Source organism: Myxine glutinosa, chromosome 1 (genome assembly GCF_964187855.1).
Source record: "Myxine glutinosa chromosome 1, kmMyxGlut1.1, whole genome shotgun sequence".
NCBI lineage: Eukaryota > Metazoa > Chordata > Myxini > Myxiniformes > Myxinidae > Myxine > Myxine glutinosa.
Window position 1 is genome coordinate 403,018,480 of NC_136261.1, and position 21,739 is coordinate 403,040,218.

The 21,739-nt window shown below is 45.6% G+C and overlaps 1 protein-coding gene across 7 annotated transcripts in view; it reads right to left on the reverse strand.

The window, feature by feature from the left end:
- Positions 1 to 18,467, reverse strand: part of LOC137417231 (uncharacterized) — a 51,825-nt gene extending 33,358 nt beyond the window's left edge. For all 7 annotated transcript variants that reach the window (XM_068103114.2, XM_068103082.2, XM_068103092.2 and 4 more), the window contains exon 1: positions 18,235 to 18,467. The gene's annotated coding sequence lies outside the window, so the exon portion shown is untranslated. The remainder of the gene's footprint in view (positions 1 to 18,234) is intronic.
- Between the last annotated feature and the right edge of the window lie 3,272 nt (positions 18,468 to 21,739).

The window sequence follows — 21,739 nt, forward strand, 5'->3', positions numbered from 1 at the left end:
CCCGCTGTATCAGCGGGCTTTAACATGCAGCAGTTCATGGCACGGTTTAGCGAATAAATGGCACAGTCGAAGTGCGACAACAAAAAAAGAGCCAGGAATATGGAACGATTGGAAAACCAAATGGGGGTAATGGGGAACCAAATTGAAGCAACAACGAATGGAATGAGGGCCGATAGAGAGGCAAGGGAGCAGAGGGACAGAGACCGCAAGTTGGGCGAAAGGGTCCCAGGGGTGCACAAGGAAGTAACGCGGGTCGAGAAGCGCCGGTTGAGTGAAGCGGAGGAAAGCGCGGGTACAATGACGGGGGTAGAAATCGCGACACGGGGTTTGGAAAAGCCGGCGACCGCTGAGGTAGAGGAGGGTGTTTTATTAAAGCCAGCGGTTGCCGAGGTTAATAAAGAAAAAGCAGTGCTGGGAATTAAAATTGAAGAGATGACGGAGGTAGCCCGGGAATTGCAGGGAGAAATGGATTATGTACAAAGTCCCTGCTCACATCACGATGCTGTGCTTAACCCGAATGGAAGTTTGCAGGTTCGCGTGGAGAAAAGGATCCCCCAGGTGAGTCGTGCTGTTGTGTATTGTGCGGGGAGATTTTGTAAGAGGATGTTTGGCGACAAAAGAATTGTCGCGCGATTGGGATCGATATGGCACCAGGGTGTTGGTGAAGGGTCCCGTGTGAGTGGAAATGGCACGCGTGGGAGAAAAAAGTGTGCGTCGGCGAGTGGGTGTGCTATAAAGTGTGGGAGTGAAACCGAGTGCGAGCGAGAATGCACGTCGGGGTGTACGGAGTGTGACACGAATAGTGAGTTGGTGATGGCGCAGGTGCGAGAGGGCACATCGGAGCGCGAGTGTGAAACCGAGTGCAAGCGAGAATGCACGTCGGGGTGTACGGAGAGTGACACGAATAGTGAGTTGGTGATGGCGCAGGTGCGAGAGGGCACATCGGAGCGCGAGTGTGAAACCGAGTGCGAGCGAGAATGCACGTCGGGGTGTACAGAGAGTGACACGAATAGTGAGTTGGTGATGGCGCAGGTGCGAGAGGGCACATCGGAGCGCGAGTGTGAAACCGAGTGCGAGCGAGAATGCACGTCGGGGTGTGCGGAGAGTGACACGAATAGTGAGTTGGTGATGGCGCAGGTGCGAGAGGGCACATCGGAGCGCGAGTGTGAAACCGAGTGCGAGCGAGAATGCACGTCGGGGTGTACGAAGTGTGACATGGAGAGTAAGGTGGTGGTGGAACGTGTGCGAGGAAGCACACCTGAGTTGGTCATGGCGCGGGTGTGGGAGAGCCCATGTGAGCGCGTTAGTGGGTGGATGCAAGAGTGCATGCCCATGGTGAGTGTTACGGAGGACGTAACGGAGGAGAGGTGTGGACCAAAGTGTGCGCGAGAGGTGTGGTGTGTAACAGGGAGAGCGTTGGTGGAATGTACGGACGGCGTTGGAACGCCAGGTTTTGTGAGTGTGAAAGGGGTAGCGTATGCTTGTAAGCATGCAAGTAAAGCATCGATGGTAACCGGGTTAGTGGTTAGAGCGAAGGATAGCCGATGCGAGCACTCAGTGCGAGGGGTGCTTTGTTGGGTGCGAGGCCCGGCGCGGGTCGATGCTGCGTCGCTTCTCTTCGAAGCGTCGTTGCCGATTCGGGCTTGGCCCCGCCCCGCACGGTCGAGTCCGGGCTTTGTCGGGCGAGGCGACCGGTCCGGTTCAAGGGCGAGTGGGAGGAGGCGGAACGGTGCCCCCTCGTGGGGACGGGGTTCCGACCGGGGGAGATTGAGCCATCGGGCCCGGGACCGCAAGGTGCCGCGCCGAGATGGTGCGTGGAGCCTCGGTCCAACCAAACCACCTCCCTTGAACCGAAAGCCGGACGGATTCAACCTGCAGGCAACCAAACCACCCAAATTCATTGCTCGGCTTTACGAAGCCGAGTTTAATGATGTCATGACGCACCGAGGCTAGGATATAGCGGACTGTGATGATGGTGATCGGGATAGTGATAGTGATTTAAAACGAAATTTAGAAAAGTGAGTAGAATTGGCAGTAAATGGAAAATTTTTGAATTGGTTGGAATCTGGACGAACAAAATTGATAGTGAGAGACCCCCGATGTGGAGGGATGGCAAATCCACCATCCCTCACAGATGGGGGCAAATGCGCAATAGTTTATGGGGTGGCTATGACAACCGAGCCAGGGAGGGCTTGGATAATTGTAGGGATCTAGCGAAGATGACATTAGGTAACGTTAAGTTTAGTTAGTGACTGATACCTGTAGTGGGGACGCAGGTAGATTAGTGTGGATTATAATGACGTGGGAGCGCAATAGTTTAAAGGGACGACTGGGAAGCGCAAGTTTCAGAGGGGAGTAGTTAGCTGAGATGATGCCGTGTGTGTGAGGATTGAACAGGTGAGAATGGAACAGGTGTGATTGCACAGGTGTGCAACTGAACAGGTGTGTGGAGCAGTGTATGAGGGAGTGGTGGTGATTGCGTGTTGTGTTGACCAAATGGTCCAGGAAGAAATGAGGGTGCAGGTGGCACCAGGTGTGAGGGCACAGGTGTGCAACAACAGGTGTATGTGGCTGTGTGGAATAAATGGTAGTGTGGAATATCTGGAGTATTGGAATGGATGGTCGTGGAGTGAGAATGATAGAAATTGTGGAGTGGAGTGGATGGTGCGAAGGTGTGAATGGGGGAAGAGTGGACCCCCATCACGGATACCCGGGGCGGGTAGTGTAAGTGTTAGGTAGAGGGTACAGGTAAATTGTGGTTGGATATTGGCATCTGTGGTGCGGATGCAGAATGGTATGTGGATGGGTGCATTAGTGTTGTGGAAATGGCTGGGCGTGTAGCCTGTTAGTGTGTGTAGTTGGTTTGGGCACTCCACCACTGTAAGGATGTCGGCCAGGTGAGGCCGCAGGTGGGCTCTGGGAGCCGGTAGTAGTTGTTGTGGATGGGGCCCGAGGATCCGGAGGACGGACCCGGGTAGCCCAGTGCCAGAGGGCACCAAGTGGGGTGACAGAGCCAGGAGGGGCCTGCCCCAGTTAGATAGGTTAGGGTGAGGAGCTAGGTAAGCTCGGGTGGCAACTACAGTGGTGGAGGTGTGCAGGTGGGTAGACCTGTTGGGAGAGCTAGACGTCGCAGCCCAGAAATTGTGCGAGGGCACCGGGAGATGAATCGGGGGAGTGAGACCCCAAATTGAGAAGCACCACAGTTTGGCCAATGGGAATTGGTTATTAGAACCCACAGTGTAAGTTGGCCAATGGATTGGCAGGGAAAGACCCAGGGTAGTGTAAAGTGTGTTAAAGTCATTTAGAGGATAGTTAGGATGAAGGATCTCCTTGCACCATCTGCATCCACTCACCTGAGGTGACAGGTACTCCACACCATGCCACGTTTTGATTATTTTTTATGATGCAAATGTTTGGATTGTGAGACGCATCATGACGTGGGTGTGACATTGTGCGTAATTCCATCTCTCCCTCCTTATGAGGATTGATGATGAATTGGTGATGGCAAATTTTGAAGTAGAGGGATTGTGGTGACGAATTTGGTACAGGGGAAATATGGGGAAGACGTGACAGTAGTGACGAATTGGTAATGTGTAGATTTTGTACATATGGGGTAAGGGCAAGGGCAAGGGTAGGGTAGGTGACAGGGGGGTGACATACGGTATGGACGAGCTTTCTCACTTCGCCCTCCGTACGCATTTCGCCTTGCATTGCCTTTTTGACGTGTACCCTTGTGACCTTACCCCTCGCTCAATTGTCTTTCTTTTGTCTCCCACATGACCTGTGCGCCATTGGGTGTCGAGGGGAGCGTGCGTGAGGTGGCCATTGTGCGCCCGAGATTCCCAGAACCAGCATGCATTGCGTTGATGTACCACTTTATGGACCGCTGTTCTGCGGCCACGTACCACTTGATGGACCCCAGGTTCTGGGGCAGGGCACCTCTGTTGGAGACCGGCCATAGTGGCCAGGGAATCTTGCTTGCGGACCTCGGTAAGGTGGCACCTATGCCAAACAGGTGGACCACCCTTAGTTGGCCCCTGAGGCCCTAAATAAAAATGGACACAAGTTGTGCTTTTTATTATTTCCAACTAGGCCGCATGAAGCCAGAAGACGTCGGGAAGAACATCGGCCCAGCAGAGAAAGAGAAGACCACCACCAGTTGTTTTGTTGTGTTTATTATGAACCATGGTGACTGCGCACCGAGTGGTGCTTTTGGTGCTTTGTGGTGCTTTGTGGTGCTTTTGGTGCTTTTGGTGCTTTTGGGTGCTTTGGTGGTATTGGTACTGGTGCATCGATGCAATGCGTGCTGTCTCCTCCCTCCCAACAGGAATTTCTTTTTCTTGTTCCCTAAAAAGAAACAAACAAAAAAAAAAACACAGGTCCTGGGTTGCGTTGTAAATAAGAAATCACGTCATTGTAAATAATGCTCCCCACCGTAAATGTATAGTTTGAGAATAATTCCATAATTCGGTTAGCTGTGGGCTTGAGTCTGTTAGACAGGGTGCAATGCAATAGGGGGACATACTTATTTGTGTTTTAAGATTGTCACACTCAGGGTCAGGTTAATTGTAGAGGGAATTACACCTACGTGTCACACTAAGTTAAAGTTTAGTAGGCCCGAGGATGGGCCTGAAGAAAGGAGGGTGCAGTGTAACGAATGTGGAAACGTTACAATGTGAACGTTACAAAAGTATGGTAACATCCTCGTAATGTAAATAATGGTCACAGCCATCCTCCTAGTTAATTCCATGAAACTTACACGCAGGCCACGATATATCTTTTAAATAGTGTATTTCCTTATTCCATGTAGGCTAAATATGTGTTTCCCACTAGATTGACTCTGCATTGCATCAAACGAAATAAAGCGTAGGCCCCTCCGATGATCCATGGCAGCTCAAGTGCCAGGGATTCGCCCACTTGAGCTTTGACATCAACCGTTTATTGCAGTACTGAACTGCTGTGCAAAGTGACGGCGCCTTACCTGCAGCTGCTGACCGGTTTTCGACATTTGCGGCCATTACGAACAAGGGGAGTGGCTAGAGAAGATGGGTCGCCCCCCTCGTCATAGGGGGGAGGAGTAAGGCGGCCCCGCTCATCCAACCCAGAACAAGGGGTTTGGCTAAGAGAGGGCGGAGCGGGAACCCCCGGGAAAGTGCGCGAAGGTTCGGTGAGGAAACCAATATAAGTCGCCGCGGGACGCACTCCACTCTCTTGCTCTGGCTTGCTCTTGCTCCTCTTGCTCCTCTTGCTCCTCTTGCTCTTGCGTCCTCCAAGCTCTTGCTTTGACCCCGTCCTCTTGCTTGCTGTCCCTCGTTGTTGCTGGGGAGAAGGAAGACGCCTGAACGAGCAGGTGTGTGCGAGCCATCGTGCGACCAGCTGCGCTGCAGCTAAGGGGGCAGCTAAGGGGCCGCAGGCCATGAAAAGGATGCGCCAGGCAGCAATCGACGCTGGACCCTCCATTGCCTCCCAAAAACAACCATCCATCCTCAAGCCATACCTGCCTGCAATATCCCCCGTGTAAGTGTGAACGTCGTCTGTCCTAATCGTTGTCCTGGGGTTAAGTAAATAGACTAGTATAAGCTAACGATGCACTGTGTGACTGCTTCTTCCAGTTCCATCCATTGCTTGTAAATAATTTTGATCGCTCCTTCCATTCGCTGAATATAACCGATTGCTCTCGTTGCTCTGGCTTGTGAAAATACACAATAAATCCTGTTATTCCTCCGTACTCTGTCTTCTTCTCTCTTCCTTCTCTTTCGGTCGCTTTAGAGGTTTCCCGATTGAATATCTGTGGTGCGATCTGGTCAACGTTGGGGGAGTCGGGCCAATTGGGGATCCTGTAACGGTCGCGGTGGACCATCCGCTCGGCCCAAAGTAACATCTAAACCGCGTCCATAACAATTGGTGTCGAGGAGTGAGATATGAGGCCCGAACCAAATTTTTAAAACGTGTAGGAAAAAAATATTTGGTCAAAATTACGAGCTGCCGAAATTTTGTTTTATAAAACCCGAATTTTGAGATCGCGCCATGGACAATCAAGGCGATCGGATGTCGGTGGGGGAGATAGACGGGTTAAGGGTAACCCAGGACTTAGGGGAAGCAAGGGAGGAGGAGAGCAATGAGGTGGTTGAGGGTGTATCAGGTGCACAAAATGGCGGCCTCGCGCACATGGATATTGTGGCGCCAAATTTAGCCACGCCCGTGACCGTAGCAGCGCCGCCGATGGATTGGGGCCTATTTATGGAACAAATAAAGGCCTTTATGGTTAAGTCGGGTGAAGAAATGAAGGACGAGATGAGGGCTAATAGTCAGCAATTGGGAAACCAAATTGTGGGATTGAGGGCTGATAGTGAGCGATTAGAGGGCCAAATGGGGGCAATGAGGGACGAAGCGAGGGGTACCGGTGAGGGGTTAGACAAGAAATTTGGGAAGTTAAACAATAATTTTGAGGGGTTAGACAAGAAATTTGGGAAGTTAGACAATAATTTTGAGGGGTTAGACAACGGGATAAAAGAGGTGAAAAATGGGTTAATGGGGTTAGAAAATAGGATGGAGGACAAATTGCGGGAAATAGGGGAACAATCTGCCAGGGAAATCAAACGAATGGGGAACCAGATAGAGGAGGTGCAAATCGGGTTAGAATGTAAACTGGATGCTCAGAGGGATGAATTGGGACAGATGAGGGTGGCATCTACAAAAGAGATGGAGGAGATGAAAGAGGGGATACGACGAGGTGTAAGTGAGGAGGTTTCGGGGCTACGCGAGGACGTAAAGCGAGGTGAGAAGCGTATGGAGAAAGAGGTGAGGAATAATACGGCTAGGTTACAGGGGGGAATAGAGGGTCTGACGAAGGGAGTAGAACAGCTGACAGTCGGACAAAGGGAACTAGCGGACCAAGTGGAAAAGAACACTGCAATCATCGGGGGTTTAAAAGCGACACAAAAGGACATTAAAAACGAATTAATAGCAACACAAAAGGAATGTCAGATGGTACATGAGGGGTTGACGAAGAAGTTGGAGGAGGTGACAGAAGTAATGGAGACGAAGGACCGAGAGGTGAGGACGCACATAGAAACGGTTAAGGTGGCGTTAGAGGAAGAGATAGAGGGGGCGCACCGGGAGATGAAGGAGGTAAAGGAAAAATTAGAGGAGGTGGAAGAGGGGGTGAGTGAAATTAAGAAGAGACGGAGGGAAACTAAGAGGGAGATAAAGGAGGAAGTAATGGAATTGGTACAAGGTCTGTGCTCGAATCGTGATGTGCTGCTCACTAACCAAATAAAGAGTTTGCAGGTGGCAAAAGAGGTGCGGAGACGAGGTGCCAAGGTGAGTGGCGATATAATCGGAAATGTACATGATGTGAGGAAAGCTTCAGTCGGCTTGGGGATTGGTTTGGATCCGGGTGTTCATGAAAGGCCGTTGGTGAAGTGTGCGACAGGTCTGGTGTGCGAAAAAAGAGGTGTGCGAGAATGTCCGACCATGGGGTGTGTGAGGAAAAAGTGCGCGCCGACCAGTGAGTGTGCTGTCGAGAGTGAGTCGGTCGTAGCGCGTGTGCGAGGGAGCACATGAAAGCGCGGTGTGGTAAGTGTTATGGAGGAAGTAACGAAAGAGTGTGCGCAAGAGGATGCGCGAGAAAGGTGTGTAATGGACGGGTGCATGAGGAAAGAGTGTGCTGTCAAGAGTAAGGGTGAGTGCGTTGTCAAGAATGGAGGTGAGAGTAGTGAGAGTGACACGGAGCGTGAGTTGGTTGTGACAGGTGAGCAAGGATGTACACCTGGAATGGAAGGATGCACACCTGGAATGGTAGAGCATGTGTGGGAATGCACACTTGAGTTGGTCGTGAGGCACGTGGTTGGGTGTGCGAGTGAGAGCACACCTGTGATTGTCACAGAGGAGGTGACCGGGGAGGGGGCGCGAAGAGGTGTGTTGGTGAGGTGTGCGAACGACGAGTGTGTGCAAAGGTGTTCGGTGGTCAGGTGTGTGACCAAGTCTGTGAGCCATCTTGGATTTTGACCTGGCGACCTAATTTTCAATAGGGTTCTTCCTGATGCCTAGATACACCGACACACCAGATTAGAAGTTGGTACTTCGTGTATTTTTCAAGATATTTCGCTCACAATGTTCAGACATATATATGGTGGTGGCCATCTTGGATTTTGACGTGGCGACGCAATTTTCAATAGCTTTCTTCCTTATGCGTAGATACACCCACACACCAGATTATAAGTTGGTACTTCGCTTATTTTTCAAGATATTCTGCTCACAAGGTTCAGACATACATGGCGGCGGCCATCTTGGATTTTTATGTGGCGACCCAATTTTCAATAGGGTTCTTCCTTATGCCGAGATACACCCACACACCAGATTAGAAGTTGGTACTTTGCTTATTTTTCAAGATATTTCGCTCACAAGGTTATGCCTAGATACACCCACACACCAGATTAGAAGTTGATACTTCACTTATTTTTCAAGATATTCCACTCACAAGGTTCAGACATACATGGCGGCGGCCATATTGGATTTTGACGTGGGTTGCACCCACACACCAAATTTGAATGCGTTCCTTCGCTTACGCACGCACGCATGTACGCCTGCACGCACGGACGGACACACGGACGAAGGGGAAAACCATAGTCCCCCTTTCGCTCCGCGGTGCGACGGGGGACAACAAAGGCCAAAAAGTCAAAATAGGCCAAAAGGTCAACATAGGCCTGATTTCTAAAATTCTCAATTTTCATCCGATTGACTTGAAATTTGAATACGATTTATGTATCAGCTAACTGAATTCAACCACAAACTATTTTTGAGATCAGAATAGGCAAAAAGGTCAACATAGGCCAAAGGTCAACAACAATTTCAGATTTATAAAATCCTCAATTTTCATCCAATTGACTTGGAATTTGAATGGGATTTTCATATCAGCGAACTGAATTCAACCACCAACTATTTTTGAGATCAACATAGGCCAAACGGTCAACATAGGCCAAATTTCTATAATCCTCAATTTTCATCCAATTAACTTGATATTTTAAGAGGATTTGCATATCTGGTCACTGAATTCAACCCCAACTATTTGAGGTCAACATAGGCCAAAAGGTCAGCATAGGCCAGATTTATAAAATCCTCAATTTTTATCCGATCAATTTGAAATCTGAACAGGATTTGCATATCTGGTCACTGAATTCAACTATCCAGTATTTTTAAGGTCAACTTAGGCCAAAGGTCAACAACTTCGGTGCAATTTCTAAAATTCTCAATTTTCATGTTTTTATTAATATTGTGAGATAAATGTGCTCCCAGTGCGTAATACCCAAGCCCTTTAGTATGGGTCAGTAAAGCACTGTCTTTAACTATGTCACATGTCCACTGCAAAATTGCAGGTTATCTCCACAGCTGACTTGTGATACCCTCTCCCACCACCATCGGTTGGTGCTATATAATACACATAATTTGCATATAGAATTTGCATCTGTCTCTCTCACTCATTATTTCTATCTCACTCATTCTCACTCATCATCACATCAATCCATTCCATTGATGGAATCAAATGAAATGCATGCAAGCACAACTTCAGGGTACCCTCAAACAATTATAAAGTCTTGTCAACATTATACCAAAAATACTTTTAATTGACACTCGATTCAATATTGGGAATGTTTGGACATGAAGGAATTGACAGAATATCAGATGATTTCAAATACATTCTTTTGTTTGTGTTGTGATTACTGGCAATTCATAACTGGCCAGATAATTAATTTCAGAACAAGAAGAAAAAGACATAAAATGTCATAGTCCCCATGGTTTTTACAACGAAAATGGCTGCCTGTCTACCATTCAGCCATCTTTGATCGAATTACAAACCAAAATATTCTGCATATGTATACTGTAATGTATTATCTAAGTGCCAGGTTTGAACAAAATCGGTCCATACATGTCCGCGAAATGATTGATGATAAGTTGAAGTAACAAAATGGCCACCAGTTGGCTGTCTTGGATCTGATTTCGAAAAGCAATGACATGTATATGTAAGCCATCATTCTTTATAAGTGTGCCAAGTTTGAACAAGATTGGTAAATGGGATGTCTGAGAAATGGTTGAGGACGTGGTCAATATCGGGTATTTTTTACAATTAAAATGGCCGCTAGTCTACCAGTCGGCCATCTTTGATCAGATAGCAAAATACACTGAGGTTCATGTTTCTGCCAACATGTATTGTACTTGTGCCAAGTTTGAACAAAAATGGGCCATGCATGTCCGAGAAATGGTCGGGGACACGATTAAGTAACAAAATGGCCATCAGTCGGCCATCTTGGACCTGATATCAATATAAAATGACATGTAAGCCATTATTCATTATCTGTGTGCAAAATTTGAACAAGATCGACGAATGCCTGACCAAGAAATGGTTGAAGACATGTTCAACATCGGGTTTTTATGCCTCCAGCGACTAATATGATGTTTAACTGGACGAGACTATTATAAAATTAAGGGGTGAAGTTAGTATTGGTAAAAAAGCAGGTTAAGCAGAATAATGAATAACTCATTGAATGTATACAAATGCAACAATAATGACATTAAAATTCTATAATTGCTATTGTCAATACATATCGATATTGTTTATCAAATGCACATTATAATATACTAGCGGGGTCACCCGTGGGAATCCCACGGGCATGGATGTGTGTGACATTTCGACATATTGAGTTATATGCTGCACATTCATTTTTACAAAATGGTTACTGGCAAGTCATCAGATCCAGAAATGGTGTGATGAACACAATTTATTTATTTCACATAATATGTGACCCCTCACTCCTCTCCACCTGACACTCTCCTGTCTCCACCTGACACTCTCCTGTCTCCACCTGACACTCTCCTCTCTCCACCTAGCACTCCTCTCCTCTCCAAACCCTCACATCCCTCTCCTTTCCAATCCCTCACCTCTCCAATCCCTCACACTCCTCTCCTCTCCAATCCTTCACACGCCTCTCCAATCGCGCCTCACACTCCTCTCCAATCGCGCCTCACACTCCTCTCCAATCGCGCCTCACACTCCTCTCCAATCGTGCCTCACACTCCTCTCCAATCGTGCCTCACACTCCCCTCCAATCACTCCTCTCCAATCGTGCCTCACACTCCTCTCCAATCGTGCCTCACACTCCTCTCCAATCACGCCTCACACTCCTCTCCAATCGTGCCTCACACTCCTCTCCAATCGGCTTTCCCCGTCTCGTTTCTCTCCTTTTTCTCCCGTCTCGTTCTTTTTCTTGCTCCAAATCGGCCCGTCGGAATCGGAAATCGGCCCGTCTCGCCCGTCGGCCCGTCGGAATCGGAAATCGGCCCGTCTTGCTTTTGTGCTTGTGCGTAAATAAATTGTGTTCATGACACCATTTCTGGTGTTGGGCTAGCGGCTAGGGTGCCGGCTTAGGATCCTGGGTTCGAATCTCGGTCGATCGCCGAATTAATGCCAGGGGGGTTGACTCAGCCTGTCATCCTTCCGAGGTCGGCTAATTGAGTACCAGTTCACTGGTAATTCCCTGTTTGTCGTTGAAGGCGGCAAAAAGGGTTGGCGTCAGGAAGGGCATCCGGCCGTAAAACATTGCTTCAAAAAGGGGACAAAAAAACAACAACTACCACGGTCCCCGAAAAGGCCAACCCCCGCTTTGCGGGGAAAAATGGCCTCTAAACGGTGGTTTTTACACCATTTCTGGATCTGATGACTTGCCAGTAACCATTTTGTAAAAATGAATGTGCAGCATCTAACTCAATATGTCGAAATGTCACACACATCCATGCCCGTGGGATTCCCACGGGTGACCCCGCAAGTTTGCATTGACGTTCGTCGATGGACTCGTTCGCCCGTCTCATTCGTTTTCTTGCTGCATCCTGTTCAAGTCTGCGTTCTTCATCGATCGTCTCATTCATTTTGGAAATAGAAGTTTCCACGCAGCGCATGAATTGTCACGATCCTCAAGAGGAATTTGTCTCGTAATCATCAAATGATAAATGGCAAGTAAATTATATTGTGGAAAATTAAAGATTTCAAATAAACCTATTTAAAGTGTATTCGCACATAACTAATTTTAAAAAACGAAGAAATATCTCTCGGTAATTTCCTGAAACACATTTTACTTCCGGCTAATAATGTTGAATTAAATAAAAACGAAGAAATATATGTCGGCATCATTGTTGACGTTTTTGTGACGACTGTCATCAAACGAAAAAGTAATATATCTTAACGGAAAAGCAAAAGCGAATTTTTAATATATATCGACACGTTGCCGTCGGTGTCATGTTGGGCGGTGTATGATACACCATGACGCGATTTTTAAAAATATATCTCTGCATTTTCCCGCGTGTGTGGAATGTTCTCAATTATTGCTGACACCGAGTCCAAAACCATCGATAAAAATGAAATCATATGGTGAGTTAGATTGGAGATAAAGGCGTGAGAGAGACTCAATGGCCTTGAAGTTGAAGTTACAGGCGTTTGAGAATTCATTTCGTTCTATAAACGGCAACTTTCATTGGATTTCCTTCCCGTTTTTTTTCAACCGAGTCGAAAACTATGTTAGCGACTGTGAAAAATGAAATGATATATCGAATTTTTAATATGTATCGACACGTTGCCGTCGGTGTCATGTTAGGCGGTGTATGATACACCATGACGCGATTTTAAAAAATATATCTGCATTTTCCCGCGTCTGTGGAATGTTCTCAATTATTGCTGACACCGACTCTAAAACCATCGATAAAAATGAAATCATATGGTGAGTTAGATTGGAGATAAAGGCGTGAGAGAGACTCAATGGCCTTGAAGTTACAGGCATTTGAGAATTCATTTCGTTCTATAAACGACAACTTTCATCGGATTTTCTTCTCGTTTTTTTTCAACCGAGTCTAAAACTATGTTAGCGACTGTGAAAAATGAAATGATATATCGAATTTAAAATAGATATCGACACATTGCCGTCGGTGTCATGTTGGGCGGTGTATGATACACCATGACGCGATTTTAAAAAATATATCTCTGCATTTTCCCGCGTGTGTGGAATGTTTGTGGAAAATTAAAGATTTCAAATAAACCTATTTAAAGTGTATGCGCACATAACTAATAAAAAAAACGAAGAAATATCTCTCGGTAATTTCCTGAAACATATTTTACTTCCGGCTAATATGTTGAATGAAATAAAAACGAAGAAATATATGTCGGCATCATTGTTGACGTTTTTGTGACGACTATCATCAAACGAAATAGTAATATATCATAACGGAAAAGCAAAAGCGAATTTTTAATATATATCGACACATTGCCGGCGGTGTCATGTTGGGCGGTGTATGATACACCATGACGCGATTTAAAAAAATATATCTCTGCATTTTCCCGCGTGTGTGGATTGTTCTCAATTATTGCTGACACCGAGTCTAAAAGTAAAAATGGTGAGTGAAAATGAAATCATATGGTGAGTTAGATTGGAGATAAAGGCGTGAGAGAGACTCAATGGCCTTGAAGTTACAGGCCTTTGAGAATTCATTTCGTTCTATAAACGGCAACTTTCATCGGATTTTCTTCCCGTTTTTTTTCAACCGAGTCTAAAACTATGTTAGCGACTGTGAAAAATGAAATGATTTATCGAATTTGATTTGAAATAAAACTGGGGGAGAGCAAGACACCACGGGCCTACAAAACAGGACTCAAAGCTATGCGAGTTAATAAAATGGTGGATATTTGTTTATAGCCACTCCCAGAATGGGTGGAGCTATGGGTGGAGCTACTCTGCAAACCGAGTAAGCCACACCCCGGACAGACACCCAACAGATAGACAGACAGACAGACAGAATCATCTACGGCTATTATAATATAGATTGTTACGAATTTGGGTAGTGATATATGTAGAGCAGAGTAGATCTGAGTAGGTAACATGCTTTGACTGTCGCGATAGAGAATCTACCTGTAATAAGTCATGTTTAGGCGTTTTGTCGGTTAAGGTGTATAATTGTGAATCTACCATGAGATTCGTGTGTTAGGTAGTGTTGGGGTTAATGAGTAGAGCCCTTGTATGTCTCACCTGGTAGTCAAACCTTTGTCCATTATGGCACTACAGACCACATAGACATTGGTTAGGATTCCCTTAGTACAAAACTAATGACGCCCTTTCCCCCTGCCATGACTTAGGAAGAAATCAGGCCAGAACACTGCCACACGGCCGCCACCATTTGCACCTCCACGAGGCCTATCCACCTCGCATAGCACGTGCTGTGACCACGGAGTCGGGGACCGGAGTGGCAGTGGCACAGTGGGCGTGCCCCTGGACGAGCCGGCAAGTCGGTGGAGGCTCTGATTGGCAGGACAGTGCGCCAATGCTGACTTCATCGGCCGGGTATATTAACTGGGGCCGGACACCATTTTGAGCAGTTAGTTGCCGAACGCCATTTGCACAGTTGAGCAGGAGGACCAAGAGAGTCGAGTTCCATTCCTGAGTCGAGTTGAGTAGTTCAGCAGATGGAGTAGGACTGGCAGTTGAGTGACATTCCTGGCAGTGAGAAGGTTTTTGAGTTCACGGTTCGCAGTTCACAGCTCGAGAGAGTCCTGGTGCGATCCTGAGTTGGCTGGTGAGCAGAGTCCTTGCCCTGGTTGAGTTGGCTGTCGTGTGGAAGATCGCCGTCGAGGTGGTTGGAGCTCGCTCCTTTTTGCTGGGGGGATTCGCGATAGCCTGCTGTGGGACCTCATGGTGATCGGTGCTTGGTGCTTGGTGCTCTGGAACTTGGAGTGAGGCGTGCCGTGGGACGAAAGGAGCCGCGTGTTGGACAGCAGCCAAAGCCAACGTCAAAACAGATAAGCCCGAGCTCCACGTATACATTTTACACAACAGACGTGTTTCTTTCGTATTTCATCCCTCGTTTTGTTTCTGATATCTGTTGTGTGTGGGATCCCAATTTAGGCTTCTTATTAGAGTTATTATCGTGCTTTTCCTGTCCTTGCTTTTCACAATAAACCCTTGTATTATTTTATTGTACAAATATCTGAACGCAGTTTACCGGGTGGTTGATTTCAATAGATAAGGCTGCGGGGACTTTCGCCGCTTCCCTCCATTCTGCACGCTTAGGTGTTTTAGATTTTGGAATCTGCCATTTAGTTTCCGCCTCGGAGTTAAAGCCTTCGTGATCAGCAATCCGCGACCGCCAGATATTAATTTCGGCGGTTGCACGACAATATTGTACAATGACAAAAGAAGTTTCTCATTAGCAAATGGATTAACCCGTGAGTTCGGCGGAACATTGCGTTTTATAAAATCAGAACTCCTGTCCTGAGGATGATGATGCAACCAAACTACCCAAGGATGATGATGCAATCAAACTACCCAAGGATAGTGATGCAACCAAACAACCCGAGGATAATGATGCAAGCAAACTACTCGAGGATAATGCAACCAAACTAACCGAGCGGTGATGACGCAACCAAACTACGAGGATGATGATGATGCAACCAAACTACCCAAGGATGACAATGCAACCAAACTACCCAAGGGTGATGATGCAACCAAACTACTCGAGGATGATGATGCAACCAAACTACTCGAGGATGATGATGCAACCAAACTACTCGAGGATGATGATGCAACCAAACTACCCGAGGATGATGATGCAACCAAACTACTCGAGGATGATGATGCAACCAAACTACCCGAGGATGATGATGCAACCAAACTACTCGAGGATGATGATGCAACCAAACTACTCGAGGATGATGATGACACCAAACTACCCGAGGATGATGATGCAACCAAACTACCCGAGGATGATAATGCAATCAAACTACCCGAGCGGTGATGAAAAGTGAAACATAGCTCAACGAGAACAGCACTCGGTAGGGAGCACACCTGCACCATGTAAATTCTTCGCTGCCCCCTCAGGAGACAAGCGTAGGGCTCCCCCTTCTCCGGTCAAATTTTTGGTGATAGTATCGGCCTCCAAAGGGTCGAAACCGTTGGGTCCAAATAATCCTAGTAAGTTGGTGGGACTTAACAATTCGGCGACATTTCGAGTGCTAAAATTTGATATCTGGCGAGCTATGAATTGAATGCAAATCGGGTGCTCACCGGGATGAGGTGTTGAAAGGGTCGGGACGAGGTGTTGAGAGGATCGGGACGAGGTGTTGAGAGGGTCGGGACGAGGTGTTGAGAGGGTCGGCACGAGGTGTTGAGAGGGTCGGGACGAGGTGTTGAGAGGGTCGGGACGAGGTGTTGAGAGGGTCGGGACGAGGTGTTGAGAGGGTCGGGACGAGGTGTTGAGAGGGTCGGGACGAGGTGTTGAGAGGGTCGGGACGAGGTGTTGAGAGGGTCGGGACGAGGTGTTGAGAGGGTCGGGACGATGTGACCCTTGGCCACTTGAAATAAAAGTGATGGCAACTCCTCCAGCATAGCACTCCAACTGGTGGATATTTTGTGCAGATTTCCAAGAGCACGGTGAAGAGGAGCCCATTGCTGGAGATCTACACCAGGAGGAGTGGCGGGAAGGATCGCTGGACAGCCAAGTTCAGGATACATCATGGGAGTCAGCGGAGGACAAGGCAACTAAGAGTAAGGCTCACAGGACCTAGAATTTATGCATTTGAAATGTTGTTTGAATTTTGTAATAGTATTTCTTCACAAAACAGGGATGCTTTCTGCAAAATATTTTCGGTATTTCGGAAATATTGACACTTGGAGATTTCGTAAGAGAGACAATAATTGTCGTTCATTTTACGGTTGCCGATTTTACCAATGATAAGCATTTAAATTTGAAATTGAATCAATGCTCAGGACGCCTTACAAGTGAAGTAACCATACAAATGCATTCCAAAATATGCTTTTTAGCATAGCACATAGCATAGCACTCGGTAGGGAGCACACCTGCACCATGTAAATTCCTCGCTGCCCCCTCAGGAGACAAGCGTAGGGCTCCCCCTTCTCCGGTCAAATTTTTGGTGATAGTATCGGCCTCCAAAGGGTCGAAACCGTTGGGTCCAAATAATCCTAGTAAGTTGGTGGGACTTAACAATTCGGCGACATTTCGAGTGCTAAAATTTGATATCTGGCGAGCTATGAATTGAATGCAAATCGGGTGCTCACCGGGATGAGGTGTTGAAAGGGTCGGGACGAGGTGTTGAGAGGGTCGGGACGAGGTGTTGAGAGGGTCGGGACGAGGTGTTGAGAGGGTCGGCACGAGTTGTTGAGAGGGTCGGGACGAGGTGTTGAGAGGGTCGGGACGAGGTGTTGAGAGGGTCGGGACGAGGTGTTGAGAGGGTCGGGACGAGGTGTTGAGAGGGTCGGGACGAGGTGTTGAGAGGGTCGGGACGAGGTGTTGAGAGGGTCGGGACGAGGTGTTGAGAGGGTCGGGACGAGGTGTTGAGAGGGTCGGGACGAGGTGTTGTGAGGGTCGGGACGAGGTGTTGTGAGGGTCGGGACGAGGTGTTGTGAGGGTCGGGACGAGGTGTTGTGAGGGTCGGGACGAGGTGTTGTGAGTGTCGGGACGAGGTGTTGTGAGGGTCGGGACGAGGTGTTGTGAGGGTCGGGACGAGGTGTTGTGAGGGTCGGGACGAGGTGTTGTGAGGGTCGGGACGAGGTGTTGTGAGGGTCGGGACGAGGTGTTGTGAGGGTCGGGACGAGGTGTTGTGAGGGTCGGGACAAGGTGTTGTGAGGGTCGGGACGAGGTGTTGTGAGGGTCGGGACGAGGTGTTGTGAGGGTCGGGACGAGGTGTTGTGAGGGTCGGGACGAGGTGTTGTGAGGGTCGGGACGAGGTGTTGTGAGGGTCGGGACGAGGTGTTGTGAGGGTCGGGACGAGGTGTTGTGAGTGTCGTGACGAGGTGTGATTGTCGGGACGAGGTGTTGTGAGTGTCGGGACGAGGTGTGATTGTCGGGACGAGGTGTGGTGAGGGTCGGGACGAGGTGTTGTGAGGGTCGGGACGAGGTGTTGTGAGGGTCGTGACGAGGTGTTGTGAGGGTCGGGACGAGGTGTTGTGAGGGTCGGGACGAGGTGTTGTGAGGGTCGGGACGAGGTGTTGTGAGGGTCGGGACGAGGTGTTGTGAGGGTCGGGACGAACTTGGTTTGGGCCCAGAAGCACGAGGCGGAGGAGAGAACAGAAACTATATAATACGAAAGTTTAATATTAAAAACCCTTGAAACCACATTATACTTTGTCCACAGATGTCCCATATATTTATACACTGAATTATAATGAAGGAATACCTTGTTACCTCTTTATGCTGGGATCCAAAGACGAGGTACCGTGCTTAGATTCGGCGGCTTCTCTTCCGTTCAAAGACGTTGGGCGAATGAATAAAAACCGTTGGACCTATTTTCGAACATGGTCAAAGTAATCACACACGTACATTACAAAGTATTCCAATGCATGACTCTGGGCTGGACAAACACATCTTGTGGTAACAGTGTTCAAACTGAAGTATATCTTCTTCTTCTTCTTTTTTGAGATTTAATGGCGCCTTCAGAGCCGCGAGGCTCTATATACGCCACGCACCCTAACATCCAAACAAAATAAAAACCAGGAGGTTAACACTAGAAAAATTGGAGCCTCACACTGCTAACCCCGTATCTTTGATGAACTTTAAAACTGTTCTACAAAACCCAGGATGTTTCAGATCCAGCCAGCAAAAGGCTTCCGGCAGACCTGACCACGTGTCACGTGATCCCCATTCCGCGGACAGAAAGCTGAAGACGAGATCTAGCATTATTATAACGCGGACAAAAGGAAAAAACATGGTCCAGGTCTTCGGGAACCTTACAGCGATCGCACCACCCCGAGGGATGGCACCCGATCCTGTCAAGATAAAAATTGAGAAAACAATGTCCAATTCTTAGTCGAGATAAGATAGACTGCTCCCTGCGAGGGAGCCGGGGAGACGACCCCAAGGACACGATCGATGGATGCACCTTGTGACACCACCTCCACTTAGGGGAGGAGTCCCACTGACTTTGCCATTTAGCATTAATTGTACACCGCACCTTTCCTATGCCATCTCCAGGCATTGCAAATCGTCATTGCCGGGCACCAAAGGGGGCTCGGCAGTGACGCACGCTGAAAGAGAGTACTCAGTTTTCACTCTCGTTGTTTGTTGTACACCGCTCCTTTCCTATGCCATCTCCAGGCATTGCAAATCGTCATTGCCGGGCACCAAAGGGGGTTCGGCAGTGACGCACGCTGAAAGAGAGTACTCAGTTTTCACTCTCGTTTCTTTCTTGTTTTCTTTCTTGTTTTCTTGCTTTCCTGTTTGTTTGTCCGGACGATATCTCAGCCATCCTTTAAGCTAGGAAGCTGAAATTTCGGCACAATAGTGAGCAAGTCCTTTGTCAAAAACGGTATTTTTTTTTTGATTAATCAATAAATTGAGGAGTTATTTAATTATTAGCGATTAATTAAGTACTTATTTAATTAATCAAATTTCCTTTCTCTTCTGACCAGTAACTCAGGCACCTTTTGAGTTAGGAAGCTCACATTTGGACATGCCAATGACCAGGTGATTTGGCTGCAAAGGATATTTTTGATTTATTAATTAATCAATTAATCGATTAATTATTTAATTATTCGATTAATGACAAAAACTTTTTTTTTTTTTTACTTAGATTCTGATGAAATAGTGGTAGTTTATGTGTTCTCTGACCAAATTGATTAATAATTTAATTTTTTATGATTATTATTTATTTATTTTTATTATTAATCATTTATTTATTTTCTTTCTCATTTGGCCAATATCTCAGGCACCTTTTGACCTGGGAAGCTAATATTTGGACAAGAGTGACCAAGTGATGTGGCTATCAAGGATATTTTTGATTTATTGATCAATCAATTAATCGATTAATTATTTAATTATTCGATTAATTACTAAAATATATATATATTCAGTTACAGATTCTGATGAAATGGTGGTGGTTTCTGTGTTCTGTGACCGAACTGATTGATAATTTAATTTTTTAATGATTATTATTTATTTATTTTCATTATTAATCATTTATTTATTTTCTTTCTCATTTGGCCAATATCTCAGGCACCTTTTGAGCTGGGAAGCTAATATTTGGACATGACAGTGATCAAGTGATGTGGCTATCAAGGATATTTTTGATTAATTGATTAATCATTTAATCGATTCATTATTTATTGATTAATCGATGAATTACTTATTGATTAATCAATTAATTATTTCATTTTTTATTAATGACTTATTTGATTAAATTTCTAAAAGATACATCTTCGGATGAAGCACTAGTGGTTTTGTTATGGTATTAGCCAATTGATTAAGAAAATATTTTGTGATAATCTTTTATTGATTTTAATTATACAATTAATCAATCAATTAGTGTACACCTCTCCCTCCCAATGCAGCCTCTATGAACTGCACTGCGGTATTGCCGGGCGCCAGAGGCGCCCCGGCAATGCCGCGCTGTAGGATATTTAATTATTTGGCAAGGGGGCGGTGTACTTTGAATGTATGTGTACCTGTTTTCTTGCTTTCTTGTTTGTTTGTTTGTTTGTCCGGACGATATCTCAGCCATCCTTTGAGCTAGGAAGCTGAAATTTCGGCACAATAGTGAGCAAGTCCTTTGTCAAAAACGGTATTTTTTTTTTTTGATTAATCAATAAATTGAGGAGTTATTTAATTATTAGCGATTAATTAAGTACTTATTTAATTAATCAAATTTCCTTTCTCTTCTGACCATTAACTCAGGTACCTTTTGAGTGAGGAAGCTGATATTTGGACATGCCAATGACCAGGTGATTTGGCTGCAAAGGCTATTTTTGATTTATTAATTAATCTATCAATTAATAGAATAATTATTTAATTATTCTATTAATGACTAAATTTTTTTTTTTTTTAGTTAGAGATTCTGATGAAATGGTGGTGGTTTATGTATTCTCTGACCGAATTGATTAATAATTTAATTTTTTTATGATTATTATTTATTTATTTATTATTTAATTATTTGATTAATGACAAAAAAAAATTTTTTTTTTTGAAGTTACAGATTCTGATGAAATGGTGGTGGTTTATTTGTTCTCTGACCGAATTGATTAATAATTTAATTTTTTATGATTTATTATTCATTTATTTTCATTATTAATCATTTATTTATCTTCTTTCTCATTTGGCCAATATCTCAGGCACCTTTTGAGCTCAGAAGCTAATATTTGGACATGAGTGACCAAGTGATGTGGCTATCAAGGATATTTTTGATTTATTGATTAATCAATTATTAATTAATCAATTAATCAACTAATCGATTAATTATTTAATTATTTGATTAATGACAATTTTTTATTTTTTTTTCCCAGTTACAGATTCTGATGAAATGGTGGTGGTTTATGTATTCTGTGACCGAATTGATTGATAATGCAATTTTTGAATGATTGTTATTTATTTATTTTCATTATTAATCATTTATTTATTTTCTTTCTCATTTGGCCAATATCTCAGGCACCTTTTGAGCTGGGAAGCTAATATTTGGACATGACAGTGACCAAGTGATGTGGCTATCAAGGATATTTTTGATTTATTGATTAATCATTTAATCGATTAATTATTTATTGGTGAATCAATTAATTATTTAATTTTTTATTTATGACTTATTTAATTAAATTTCTAAAAGATACATCTTCGGATGAAGCACGAGTGGTTTAGTTATGCTATTAGCCAATTGATTAAGAAAATAATTTGTGATAATCTTTTATTAGGTTTACTCTCCATGAAA